This window comes from Mercenaria mercenaria, chromosome 1 (assembly GCF_021730395.1).
Source record: "Mercenaria mercenaria strain notata chromosome 1, MADL_Memer_1, whole genome shotgun sequence".
In the NCBI taxonomy this organism is placed as follows: Eukaryota; Metazoa; Mollusca; class Bivalvia; order Venerida; family Veneridae; genus Mercenaria; species Mercenaria mercenaria.
In genome coordinates, this window is record NC_069361.1 from 5,830,756 (window position 1) to 5,844,998 (window position 14,243).

Sequence of the window (14,243 nt, forward strand, 5' to 3'; positions counted from 1 at the left end):
GCCTTGCATTGTGCACTTCACATGTTACATCGTGTTTCTCCACAATCATCACAATTTGCATTGTGCACTTCACATGTAACATAGTGTTTCTCCACAAATATCAACCTTTCAAACTATATAAACTCGGCGTTATTAACCCTTACACTGTTATATTTCTTTAATGAATTTGTCCATCTTTCAATTTGGACAGTTTGTGCAGGCTAATCATGCAGTCTGAATCAATCGTGTCCAGCACGGTAAGGGTTGATTTCTTAAAGTGAAAATATTTTCAAAACGTTTAATTTGCGATGACGATTTTCACAGATTAAGTAAGAGAGAGTTGTGTTGTGTAAATACATGATCAGTGCATGGGGTTGAATCGCTTTGGTAAAACGGTAAGATTGTAAAGGGAAAGATACATTTTTTTAGGTAAATAGTTTAAGTAGTTGTCTCATAGGAATGGCTTTTGTGACTTACATACAATTTCTTAGTGAATATCATTATATGTATCTACCACATGTTTAGTATTTAACCTTTAGCCTGCTGGCGTCTAGTGATTCTGCTCATGATCTGCACTTTTCGCTGTTCAGTTAGTAAATGTTCAGTGAAAACTCCTTCGAATAATAAATGGTATTGCACATATTGAATGATGGACCAGTCCATTTTAGGAATGTAACAGGGTAAGGGTTAATGATAATCAACCTAATTAAGCATTTGTTTCCTACTTATCAAAAAACATTTTATTCTTTGTGAAGAATATGTAAGTAGTAATATGAAGTTTTCGTACTCTCTCACTTACAGGAAAGACTGAAAAATAATCACAGATAAGCTAGAATAAAATATATTCAGAAAACAGTTTTATGTGATGTTTATATACAAGAACATTTTCAGTAAATTATTTAAGATCATCGCATGATAATAATATAAATTTATGCAAGCTACAAATGAGAACATATACTAAATAATGCTAAATATTTACATAATTATGACAGATTTGCTTCCATATATTCTAAAAATAAATTTAAATACTAAATGTCAGCATTAGCACATTTATTTTTGTAAATATATTTTCTTCCAACTGATGTTTATCACTAACAGATACTGAAGTTCGATCATTATCTAACGGGATAATTTCAGAAAGATATCTGACTTATTTATTTACTCTCTGCAACCCGCTTCGTTCTTATCATATTATGTGAGCATTTATCACTCAAAGCGGACAGACCAATATGAGCTTGTTAACTAGAAAACATTCTCGAAATATATCTGGATAGACATCAAGGCATTACAGCATTATTTGATTCACAAAAAGGCACCAATCGCTCAATATGATTCAAACTAGACTTTACAAATAGCTTTTGTCTTGGTCTTTGTACAATGTCACAATAGTACTAGAATAGCCCAAATTGTTATTTACAGAACAGCTTCAAGGTTTTGTCTATATGCCTAAACTCCATTATTTTGTTCAAAAAATGGCAAACAGCTGACATAAAGTGATATAACTTAATACTTGTTGCCACTGACAGTAACTTAAATAAATACACTGAATAGACCATCTCGTTTAAAAATGAACAATGTAGTATAAGTGTTACGTGTATATTACAAATCATTTAAATTATTTAATAAGGTTAATAGAATTTATAACACGATTCTTTGGAAGCACAGAATGCAACCAAGCGAAGGATATCAATTTTGGTTCGACATGATCTCCAACACTAAATCAAAGTATTGGGCGTCACTTCTAAGGACAAATATAGCAGAATAAATACAAGAATGTAAGGTATATCTGCAATGTTTCCGCAAGCTATTCACTCAAACAGCTACAGAATAATATTTGTAATATGTTGCCAGCCAGACGTACACTTTTGAAACACGACCATACAAACTGATGAAATTTAGGTATCATCTGATGAAAAAATATCATAATTGTTAACTTGACCTATCAAAAGCGCATTGTTGCATGCACGATAAGCAAACATCATTATTCAGGCGTAATATGTTCACAGACCATCACATCTGTATAAATATAACATAAACGAACATCTGGCAGACTCAAACAGACTAAATACTTACTGCCATACTTTTCTAAAAATGAAAGTGCAAAATGATAAATATGCGCTCATTAAAAAAGTTCTAAAACACCTAAAAATATACGGGATATGTCGTATACTGATATGGAAGAAAAAATTGAAACAATTTGTGCAGTTGTGTAACTTGCTTTTTGAGACGGCAAATCATATGAAAAGAGATATAAAGACGTAAAGAGTGAATAGTATCACACAAAAAAATGAAATAATAGTGAAAGCAACATTTATTTTCATATTATATTAAACTACAAGCTGGAACATACGTAGTTCTGTTATTTCAGAGACTGTTTCAGAACGTAATAAGACAACAATTAAGTGTCTCATTTTTATTCATTGTATAAATAAGACGGAAAAAGATATACTTATTAACCGATTCCTAAATTTTCGTAAGTTCGAAATTATCTCAGTAAATGTTGAATCAGATGTAAATAAAGACTATTTCGAGTCAAACCTCAACTGATCATTCATTATAAGAATATCTACCCAAATAACACGCTCGGATCAATAGAAATTAGCAGAAGTCTTTGCACAAAGTATAAACGTTACGATATTCTAAACGTTTTGTTTAAAATGAAATGTAGTTTGACTAACAGACGAACACGCAACAATGTTTGCTGTTAGGGAATGTTTTGTCAAATTTGTCAAACTGATCATTTCTTTTTGTATTTTATCCTTGTTCAAGAGAACCTGTCAAATCTTGAATTCCCTCTGGTTCAAATAACTTGACATGTTTCTTCTAATTAAATTTGTTAATTGAGGATACAAATGTTGTCTTACAATCATGTTACAGGCATGTTATAATGCCGATTGCCTAATAAACTTGTGTGTAAAAAAGAAACAATCGATATAAACGGGACAAACTATCTCAGTATCTAAAAGCCATACCGTTTGCTAGAATGTCAAATTTCTAAAATGGTATTTGAGCAGTAAATGAGAGAATGTACCTTAAGCAAAACAATAACCTTTAACTTGAGTACACGTATTATGCTTTGAATCATTCCTTCATGACCCATAAGCTTACAAAAGTTGAAGATAATATCCTTATAAAAGTTACGTTTCGTAACAATTTGTCGCAGAAGTGTCTCCATATTACATGTACTATCGTATTTTACAATTAAATCAGAATTAAAATATAGTAAATATATACAAAGTTTGTGTTATTCTACATGGATTACGTTCTAATTGGGAAATATAGATCCCATAAGATAATGCGCGATCATAAAACACTACTAAACTTAATATCATCTCTGTTATCATAAATTATAGTGTGAATACTTTTATCAGATTTCTTTAGGGTTTAACGTCACACGCCATATGGCGACCTTCCAGATTTTGATAGAACGGGAAGATACCTGCTGCCCATCCGGGCATTATTACATCACCGGCGGGCACCACCATTCTGCCTCAAGCCAGCTACATGACTTGCATACACGAAAACAAGGATAAATATCCAACAGGGAATGCAACGTTAAAAAACACATGCAGCCTTCCGAAATTGTAACTCATAGCACGTGGACGTGCACACGACCAACACATATTCTTCACGTTTAGCGAGGTTTCGAACCCACAGCGTTGAGTGGCAAGTGACTAAAGTCAGTGATCTTTGAAGGACCCCTTGTAAGATACAGAGATGAAAATGAAAAAAAAACGTCTCCGCATTGTAAGGGCTCGCTCTCGAGGAAATCTTAATAACGCTGAGTCCATATCATAGATCAAACAAATTTAATACATCTGTAATTTGAAAGCAAAGTAATTTAACAAAAAAGCTGGACTTTTAATACAGAACATAATATATACATATCTGTTATGTGAATTAGAACGTTCAATTCTCATGATACGTGTGCAGGTGAAATACTTATTAACATTTACAGACAATTACATTTGTATAAAAATAACACACAGAAACATCTGGCAGATATTGATTAACTAAACACAATAAAAATGTTTTATGGTAAAAATGCAAGTTCAAAGTCATGATCTTGTACAAAAGAACTTAGTACTAACAGACCTCTCTATTGCCAGAAATAAGTTGTACGTTTTTATGGACAACAACATGGTAGAGATACATAAACTTCTTTTAGGGATTTGCCATTTATGTTTTTCACAGGGGAAACGATAAAAACATGAACTATAAAAATGCGTATAATCCATACAGCGTTAACTTTTAGTTTTCTAAACTTTGAACATTCTTTAACAACGTTATTCCTAACTTATGAGAATGTTTTAGACATTGATGCAGAGATATTCTATATATCCCTATGTCCGGTCGTAGTGTTGTGTTTGTGACAGCAAAGAGTAGTATACAGGTTGTAAAAATAGTGTTGCGAGTCACAAAAAATCTTGATTATATACGAGAATAGCACATAGAGATCTAGTATCAATAAGTATAAACGACTGACAGTTTGGAACTGCTTGTAATATAGTACCAATTAATATCTGCGCCATGATCACGTACAATTCAGTATTCAGATTCGTGTGTCTCGAAAGCTGTATCCATATTACTTATCAAATAATTTATTTTTCAATGTACAATGAAAACGGATGCCTCTTAGACATATTGTTTCCTCGTAACAAACCGACCTGCAGTTTAACAACCACTGCTGCGGAGGTCTTGCAACTATCAAAATTATATTGAATTACGAATATTATATAATGTGTCCGGTAAGATCACTAACAGATCAATTATAGATGTCGAAAAGGCAACAAAAAAGGAAAATGACAGTAATCTGTCTTTAACTGAGATTTATAGTCAATAAGTAATGACAAAAGCATGGCTTGAAAATTAAAGTGTTCTTGCATTTAAAGTATATAAATGTAAAGTGATGAAATAAACACTATCATTCAACAATTTTTAAACTTTTGGTAATTGAACAAAAGTAAACCCTAAAATAGTAAATCTGCCGAATAAAATACAATTTTGAAGTAGGTACTCGTGATGAACAATTCTACCAGATAAACTAATGCTAATTACTATTGTCAGCTAGAAATTAAATTATTCTGTTCAAACTCTTACCTCTGAAATCCTTAAAATATATGTTTGTAATAAATTGACATACATTTTATCTATCAAAATAACGTGTTTTTTTTTTCTCTCCATAAAATGTGCAGATTAAAATCATTTAACCGCATCAGATAGTTATCCAAATATCTACAGCACTTCTCAGACGCAATCAAGCCTACTCTCTGCTCGCACACTTTCATCAGTTCTTTTTTTCTCTCTGAAATTGTTTTAGATGCACCAGCTAAGTTGAACACATGTAGTTCTTACTAAACAAGTTTACAAATCATGGGAATATTTCCAATATCTAAGTGGGTTTTTTTCATGGACAATATTGGGTAAAACAGTATGTACTTGAATGTCTGTACTTACTGATTCTACATTAGAAAGATATGACGACCCTTCTTAAGCGATCCTGAATAGGCTACTTCTTGTTTCATTTTGAAATAACAATAATCGGAAATTCTTGAAATTGTCCCCTACTTGTCGTTTTTCGTGTCATTTGTTTTTATTTGTACCCAATTCTTAATCACTTAAATGTGTTATATAACGGTTAACAATACAAATTTATAAAATGCAGTAACACAGTATTTTGTATAATTCATATTAATTTTAACTGGCAATCGAATTATACAAAAGACAAATATCAAGCGAATGATATTGTTATATTTTAGATCTAATTTTTGCGGTGAACAAGGTATTTTCGCGATAATGAAATATACTATTGTTTATTATGTCTTATATTAGTAGTGTCAGAATTCTGGCAGAAACTCAAGAGAGATAGACATAGAAGTGTATTGTAATAATAAATGTATGAATACATTGGGGTACTAGAAAAAAAAAGACAAAATGCCTAGTGTCAATGAGATAAAAGATAATCCGGCACCGAATTTCGTGATCTTATCTTTTTTTCAGACGGGCTGTCCGAATGACAAATCGATTGATGAAAAAAATCATTTACAGGCAAACACAGGTCTGACATTTACAATGACAATTATAAATTAATAATAAAAGTTTAAATCGTATGACACTACTGGTTGCAGTATCCATTAAACTGATTATTTTCTATTAAATGTCTATAAAATATTAATTTCCACATTGATTATTGACACATTAAATTTTAAAGGTTGAAAAAGTAAGGATTTTTATCAATAAAATACGATGACATTATACCTCTTAATGTTCTATAATAATAACAAAGTATGTCTTTCAGCATGAAAAAATGAACGAGAAAAGACTAAAAGACATGTAAGATATAATTAACAGTTATAGTAATTGCAGTTATATATAATACATTTGCCTTCATATTCATTAACGTTTTATATTTTAGAAGGATATTTGTTAATGAGAACTGCATTTCCTTTCATACACATTTATGATTTACCTATATTTTGTTGCCGTTTCAATTTTATTTCATCCCCATTGATGTTTACAAGACTTCATTAATATGACAGTTGTATGCAGTATTGTGACTAGAAAGTAAAAGACAAAAAAGATTTCAAAATCAGTGCTGCAAAACTGCAAAATGAGATAAAGGGTATTCACCTATGTCATCTGATTACAATATTAGAGTCATTTGTTACCTAATATACTGTGTCGTTTTCATACTGTTATATCACAATAACTTGCAAAAATTGCAGGGATGTTAACATCCAATTCTCTTGACTATAATTCCATTTCGGATAGTATTAACACTATGTCTAAACCACGGAGTTCACATCGAAAATATGGTTGAAAATGAAATCTTCTGGTAATTTTATATGACTTATGATATTACTATGTAACGTAAAAACCGTTCCTTCGGCACCCACTCCCGTCAAAAAAAATAGTGTAGTTTCATCTTTTCTGAAACCATTAGTTAGAAAAGATAAAAGGGTACAAGTTGATTAAGATCGGTCTGGATGATCATCAGATAACCTTCATTCCAAAAATTATGAGGGATATTTCAAAGCAAACATAAGGACGGGAGTCAAACTACTTTCATGCACTTTCGATACTTTGCACTGTTATTAGATCATCTATAATAGTTGTAATGGAATATTATCGCAAATTGAAAATTATAGTGATAAAGTTCTATGCAAGAATAACTGTGTGATCAAAAGAACAATGTATTAAATATATAGAAAATCACGTAATTTATTATTGTTTCGATTCATTCTAATACAAACAAAAATATTCAACTTTAGGACTAACACATTATCTTTATAATTAATGTTTTCTTCTGAAAAAAAAATAACACGAACAGGTAATTTAAGAGATTAAATGAAGGTCGATAACTATCTAACGGAATAATTACAACAAGGTATCTGACTTATCTATTTGTTCTCTACAAACCGTTTCGTTCTTTTCACATCATGTGAGCATTTATCATTCAAAGCAGACAACCCAACTCGACCTTGTTACCAAGAAAATATTTTTGAAACCAGGCGTTAATTATTACTACTTCGCAGCTAAGCATATTTTTCTCCACGGCAATGACTTACAATAAACAAAGCACTATTGTTCTCAAGGAAGGAACATGTCACACTTGACTGAGCAGGTAATGGATACAAGGGTATCATCAAAGGCATCATGCATATTTATTACAAATAGCCTCTTTGCCAGTGTGTATTTACGCATCTTCAATCTTTAGACTAAAGTTTAGTGAAATAAAACTACGTAATAGCAGGTCTTCAAGAAACAATAATATAGTTTAAATCATATAACTCCTAAATCTAACTTGTCATAATGAAGAATCGAGAATATTTAAATGAATAAGCATCATCTAAAAATAGACTCCCGCCAAAAAATATATTATTCCGCTTGGTTTCATTTTCTTACAGCTTACTTCTACGGTCCCAGACGGCCATATTTCGTTCTAGAGCTAGAAGTATCAATCATGCGATGCAATTAAGGCATTTGGCAGCACTTTTCTGTCCATGTATTGCTATGTGAAACTTTAAATTTACAAAGAGGCTAACATACAGCCAAATTCCGATCTGTGCCACTATGGAAGATTCCCGAAATTTTGATAGAATGATGGTCTTTATTATTTATTGTCCGCTGATACAATATTTAGGTAGAAGGTGTTTGATTATTATTATAAGTTAAATAAATGTTTGTGTGAAATAACTTTAAATGTTTTTAATGAATGCACGTAAACTAACAAAACCCATTTTTCATTATTGTTTTATTAAACATATGTAACAGGATGCTAAAAACAGAACCCTTAAAAAGGATATTTAATATGCGCTAGAAGGAACCTTTTGGTAAGCTAAATCTTGTATTATTATAATTGTCCGATGCACAAAATTGTACAAACAATGCCAACATAGGTTGAATTTAACATTTAAAATTTTCGACCTTACACCAACGTCACAGTGGATTTGAAATAATCCGATGCGAATTGAATTGTCATTTATCAAGTTTGGAGCATGGTTAAATATCATAATATGTAGGAAATTTCCAAATGCAAATCAGTTACCCACTGTCACTGAGGATCAATAAAATAACTACAGCTGATCAACAAATGTTAATAGCTACTTGAATGTACCAAACATGCTTATTTCTTTCCACATGATTCGTTAAGTAACTTCAATATTTATATTCACTTTATACGTTTTGCACCACCCTTCTATGTGCAACCTTATCATCTTGAAATACGCTTGTAAAACATGCTGCAGCTAAACTGTTCACGCTTCTGACATAATAATATGGTGCCAGCAATATTCATTTAGTCATCAAAACAAGTGAAACACTGGTTGAACAATTACCACCATCATTGAACAGATGCAAACAGATGTAATACATTCACAAACCATTAGACTGTGATTAAAACATCAACAAACATCTGGCAGATCAAACTGATTAAACATAATCCTGGTATACTGTCCTAAAAATTAAAGTGCAAAGTCATGAATATGTACTTCTTACAGCGAAGCTGAATGTTCGTGCAACAACGCCATTTTTTGCTTTCCGAAACGGCAAACTATTTCCAAACAGATATAAACAAATAGGGAGTACAAAATAGAATTATAGAATTCTGTAAGCTTTGCCTGCAATTTTGTTTCAATACAGTTTATATAATTTTACGTTTTAATAGATTTAAACACCATCACAGACGAAATATGTTGTATTGTATTTCAATGATGGAAATTATACTTGATCCCCGACATTTGTGAAGAATGAGAAATGCAAGTTCGTTTCTTGGATTACAATTTGCAAATGAAATTTGGAAAGTCAACACTTGGATGTTATCTATTTAAAAGTGTCATCAGAGTAAAGCAAAATATGTACATTCCCTGGTATATTTTCTTACAGACAATTTTGTGTTCCTGTATATACTTAACTATGTTTTTTTTTTAAACTTTGAAACAAACCAAAACATTGCAGTGAATACTCAAAACTATTGCCAAGCAATAAAAGACCCCTACCAGAAGGGGCAATTTGCGATATTTGCTGCCATAGGAATAAGAGTTTTAAATCGAATGTGAACTGAAGAACCTGCTTATTCTCTACGTCAAGCTTAAGGAAAGCAATTTTTGTACTTTGAATGTTTACCTTAGGATTTACGGTTTTATTACTGACGGATGGACTGGCCTAAGGAAAGCAATTCTAGCACTTTCAATAGTTTACCTTTTTTATGACTGACGGATGTTCAGACAGACTGACGAACGAACGGATAAAGGAACAACCTAAAATGCATTTTTACATATCGCTTTCTATTTATCTCTCAGGCTTCATAAAAAATATCTTGTACTTTTAAAGTTACAACAGTATCCACTTTTTGGGACTGAGAGAAGGCAGACAAATGGACGCATAAACAGACGAACGGAGAACATAAGATCAAATACATGTTCTCATATTGTCTTCTGCCTTCTTACTGATTTTCTTGAAAATATATCTTGAATTTTTTAAGATATCTATTTTTGTCACCTTTTTTAATATTTGTTGATATAGCAACAAAATAATAACATTTACATATTTTCTATACTGCTATCTATCCATATAACATGTTACATGTAGTAACATCTTGTACTTTCAAAGTTATCGCAGGATCTCACTTTTCCATACAATGTTATGTTTGATTATTTGTTGTCATAGCAACAGTTTTATTTGCCACACCAGCAAAATAAAAGGACGTGCTTTTATTGCATAATGCTGCATCCATATATAAAATTTATCAAACAAATTTCAACAAATATTTCTAGAATTTTAATACGAAACGTACACGTCTATAGAATACGTTTCTGGCGTAACAAAGTATTGTTCACATGATACACAAGAATAAACAATAAATGAGCCGCGCCATGAGAAAACCAACATAGTGGCTTTGCGACCAGCATGGATCCAGACCAGCCTGCGCATCCGCGCAGTCTGGTCAGGATCCATATTGTTCGCTAACAGCTTCTCTAATTGTAATAGGCTTTGAAAGCGACCATCATGGATCCTCACCAGACTACGCGGATCTGGATCCATGCTGGTCGCAAAGCCACTATGTTGGTTTTCTCATGGTGCGGCTCAAATGCAGGTGAAATACATTCGAGTATTTACAGACAGTTTTATTAGCATACCAAGGCATCTGGCAAACAGACACTAATAAAACATAATATTGATGTTTTGTCATAAAATGTTAGTTCAAGTTCATGCCAATATACAACAGAACCAAGTACTAAAGCACATTTCTAATGCCAGAAACAGTATTTTTAAATGTACAACAAAAAGTTCCCTAGGGTCTTGCCATCAATACTGTGTACCTTAAAACACATGGAAACCGTTATAACGGCTTAGGGAGCTACACAATAAAGCAAGAATGCACGAATTTGAGTTATGCTTTGTCGTTTAGTTTGTTTTCTTTTCTAAACTGTAACGTATGTAAATGTTGCCAAACTTAAAAGATATAAGAATGGTTTTAGACACTTTGATGTTTTTAAGAGCGAGAGTTCATTGGTTTTTTTATTTATAGATATCGCCTAAGTCATAGAATGCAAAGACAATGTTGTACATTTTCAGAGATAATCTATTTATACGAAAGCTGAGAGGTACTTCTTAACTCTCTCTTCATATTTCTTACGTCTTACTTCTAGCCTCTTACTTTTATGCTGTAATTTGACAGAAAATTCAGAAAAAAAGATCATGAAATGGTCTTTGGTGAATTTTCAGTCACAGTTATGATACAACATGAAAGTAAGAAATAATACTTTCAAGAAATAAGACAATCACTATCGTGCGTATAAATAAATCAAATATGTCAATCACATTATTCCACCCAATACGAAGTTAGTATAAACGCTATACATTTCTCATGTACTGGAAAATAAGTACCCAAGAATTTCTGTAGCGTAATGACATAAATTGAATAGATGTATTTCAGATCTTAATTGTTTTATCCTTACTGTTTATATAAGAGAAAGTATGGTATGGCATTAGTGCCAGGTGTGTGTCATTTATTATCTGAATATTTCTAAATTTTTAGTTACTAAGTCGGTATTTTGAGTTATTAATTACTAATTTCAACAGTATACGTTGATGTACACTCATAGACATTTATAATCGGTCAACTATGGTTTTCATATATTTCGTTAAGACTACGCTGAAAATACCACGCATGGTTGATTTAAGCCATTTTAATGGAAAATAAGCCTCGCGAATAAATAGCATATGGGAACAAAGGTGATCGAAAAAATTTCAGCCGTGTAATTTAAACATTATCCAAGGCATCGCAGTTAAAACATAGACCGATTATAAAAGTCTATTAGTGTATAGGTTCTTGTCAACATTAAGTATATTGTGTAGCAATCATGCAGCCTTAAAGACTGGGTGGCGTTCGTCCATAACATATATCGCCCTTTTAACCGTTGAGTACATCTAAAGGCTAGAGTAAGTCATATATTGCTGTTTGGTAGTATATGTTCAACTCTCTACCTTATTTGTATACTGTATGTATGCACAGGTAACGGTATCTACTTTTTTTTCTATCTGTGACCTTTGACAGACGGACTGACGTTCAATTTTTCACATAAAAATGGCAATATTCTATGTTAGAATATCGAGTTAGTATCACGAAATTTCAAATTATATAACTCGAAATTTCGACATATTAACTCAAAATTTCGGGTATATCGACTTGGTATCTCGAAATTTCGGGCTATGAAACTTGAAATGTCGGGCTATGTAACTCGAAAATTCGATTTCGTTAACTGGAAAGTTCGACTAAACTTAGGTATCTCAAAATGTCTAAAAAGATACTCGAGCCTAAGTTTTGTGTTACAACAACAGAGTTTATAAATAAAACGCAACTGGCACAAATGCTCTTTCGTAAAAATCCCGTACCATTTTAAAAAAAAACAATAAACCTGCCTTTTGGGCTGAGGTATGGATTACGATTTTCAACCTATATTGCGTTTCAACTAAAATTATAAGAGCTCAATGACGCCATAAACTAAAAAGAAAGTTCCATGTGTCTAAAAAGTGGATAGTTTTGTAGCAGATAATTATCTCGTATTATAAAGTATAATTTGATATAGACATGTTAAAATATGATGAATGAAATAGACAACAACTGAAAGTTGATCACTTATCTTTAAGTAACACTCATAGTGTGCTCATCATCAAAATTATCTTTTTAAAAATCGTATTGAACAATTCTGCTCAGAAATAGATTAACAATGTTTTGGGTTTTTTTTTCATTAAACGCTTACCTTTGTTATTTATATAATCCTTATAAATTTGTATCCGTAAAAAAAACTTGTAAAACAATTGATAAAAAATGCACATTTAACGATTTTACCTGCACCAAACTTGTTATCCTATTGTCTAGTTTTTACAACTACACGGGCGAAATCAAGCACCTATCATTATACCTACTCCTATTCGCACATTTTCTTGGTTTCAATTATTCGCAGTAATTGTTTAAGATGCGTCAGGCAGGAAAAAAGGCAAGTAATACGTACTCAGCAAATTTACCAATCAGCGATAAGTTTCCAATAGCTGTATGTAGTATAGCTGTATGTAGTATATTGGTTACTGCAGAATATACGACCAAACGTGTGTACTAACCGAATTTTATACCATAAAGTGACACGACGGACATTGTAATCAAACTAAGAACAATGCAATTGCTACAATGATTTAAATATAATGAATGATAAGAACACTATTTTCAGTGTATTTCTCAAACGATAGTTTACTGAAAGGTGTTATACGGAAAAATTCATAAATGAAAATTATTTGTCATGGTATTATATTTTTGAAGTATTTATAATTCATACAGGTCTTATAATTGTACTGTTTGGTTATCATGTCTTGTATCAACAGTATCAACAGTGACTATTAGCCGGCAAGTGATTCTGCCTTTGTGACCAGTGCAGACCAAAATCAGCCTGCATACCCGTACAGGCTGATCATGGTCTGCACTGTTCGCTATTCAGTCAGTGAATTTTCACTAAACACCCAATCAAATAATAAATGACACTGACCAAATGAAAGATAGACCAGTCCATTTTAGAAATTTAGCAAGGTAAATGTTAATCTGGCAGAAATTCAAGAAACGAACCAACAGACATAGTTAGTAATAATAAATGTATGAATACATTGAGGTACTACAAAGAGACGATATACAAAAGTGTCACGGAGATAATAGATTACATACCGGTGCATTTGGCAATCCAATCTTTCTTTCAGTGGGTCTGACCGAATAACGTACTGGAAACTGAAATAAACATTTGAGATATATACCGTCATGTTTATAAAGAAGTCTGTCGTCAAAAATACCAGATACAATCTAAAAACACTATGACATGCAGAAGACGTTAAGCTTATTTTAAATTTCCGTTTAGTGTCTATAAAATAACAGTAAGTACTATACTTTTACAAAACAATTCTTGTTAAAATAGATTCTACAGGTTGAAAAATGTCTTCTCGTCGAAAATACGATGAAAAATATATCCTTTAATGGCAATTATAATCTGACCTAGAATACGGAATTTTAATTATCTACCGTCAACGGGAAGTAAAATGAAAATTTTTGAAATAGCAAATTTTTATAAAAGAATCAATGTCTGGAAGGAAAATGCATTGAACATTTTCTTGCCTTCACGTACTTGTGTTATTTGTGCTGTATAATTATGTAAATGAACATAAATTTATGTCTGTTATATAGTCTTATATATCATCTATACTAACGTATCTCCTAATTGTTG

General features: G+C 31.8%; 1 protein-coding gene across 4 annotated transcripts in view; it reads right to left on the bottom strand.

The window, feature by feature from the left end:
- The window catches only part of LOC123545090 (G-protein coupled receptor moody-like), a 117,704-nt gene that overhangs the window by 21,381 nt on the left and 82,080 nt on the right, over window positions 1-14,243 (bottom strand). For 2 of the 4 annotated variants that reach the window (XM_045331370.2, XM_045331368.2), the window contains exon 2: window positions 13,694-13,753. The gene's annotated coding sequence lies outside the window, so the exon portion shown is untranslated. Of the gene's footprint in view, window positions 1-12,743; window positions 12,761-12,832; window positions 12,980-13,693; window positions 13,754-14,243 lie in introns of those variants that run through there. The other 2 variants (XM_045331371.2, XM_045331372.2) reach the window with 2 other exon arrangements.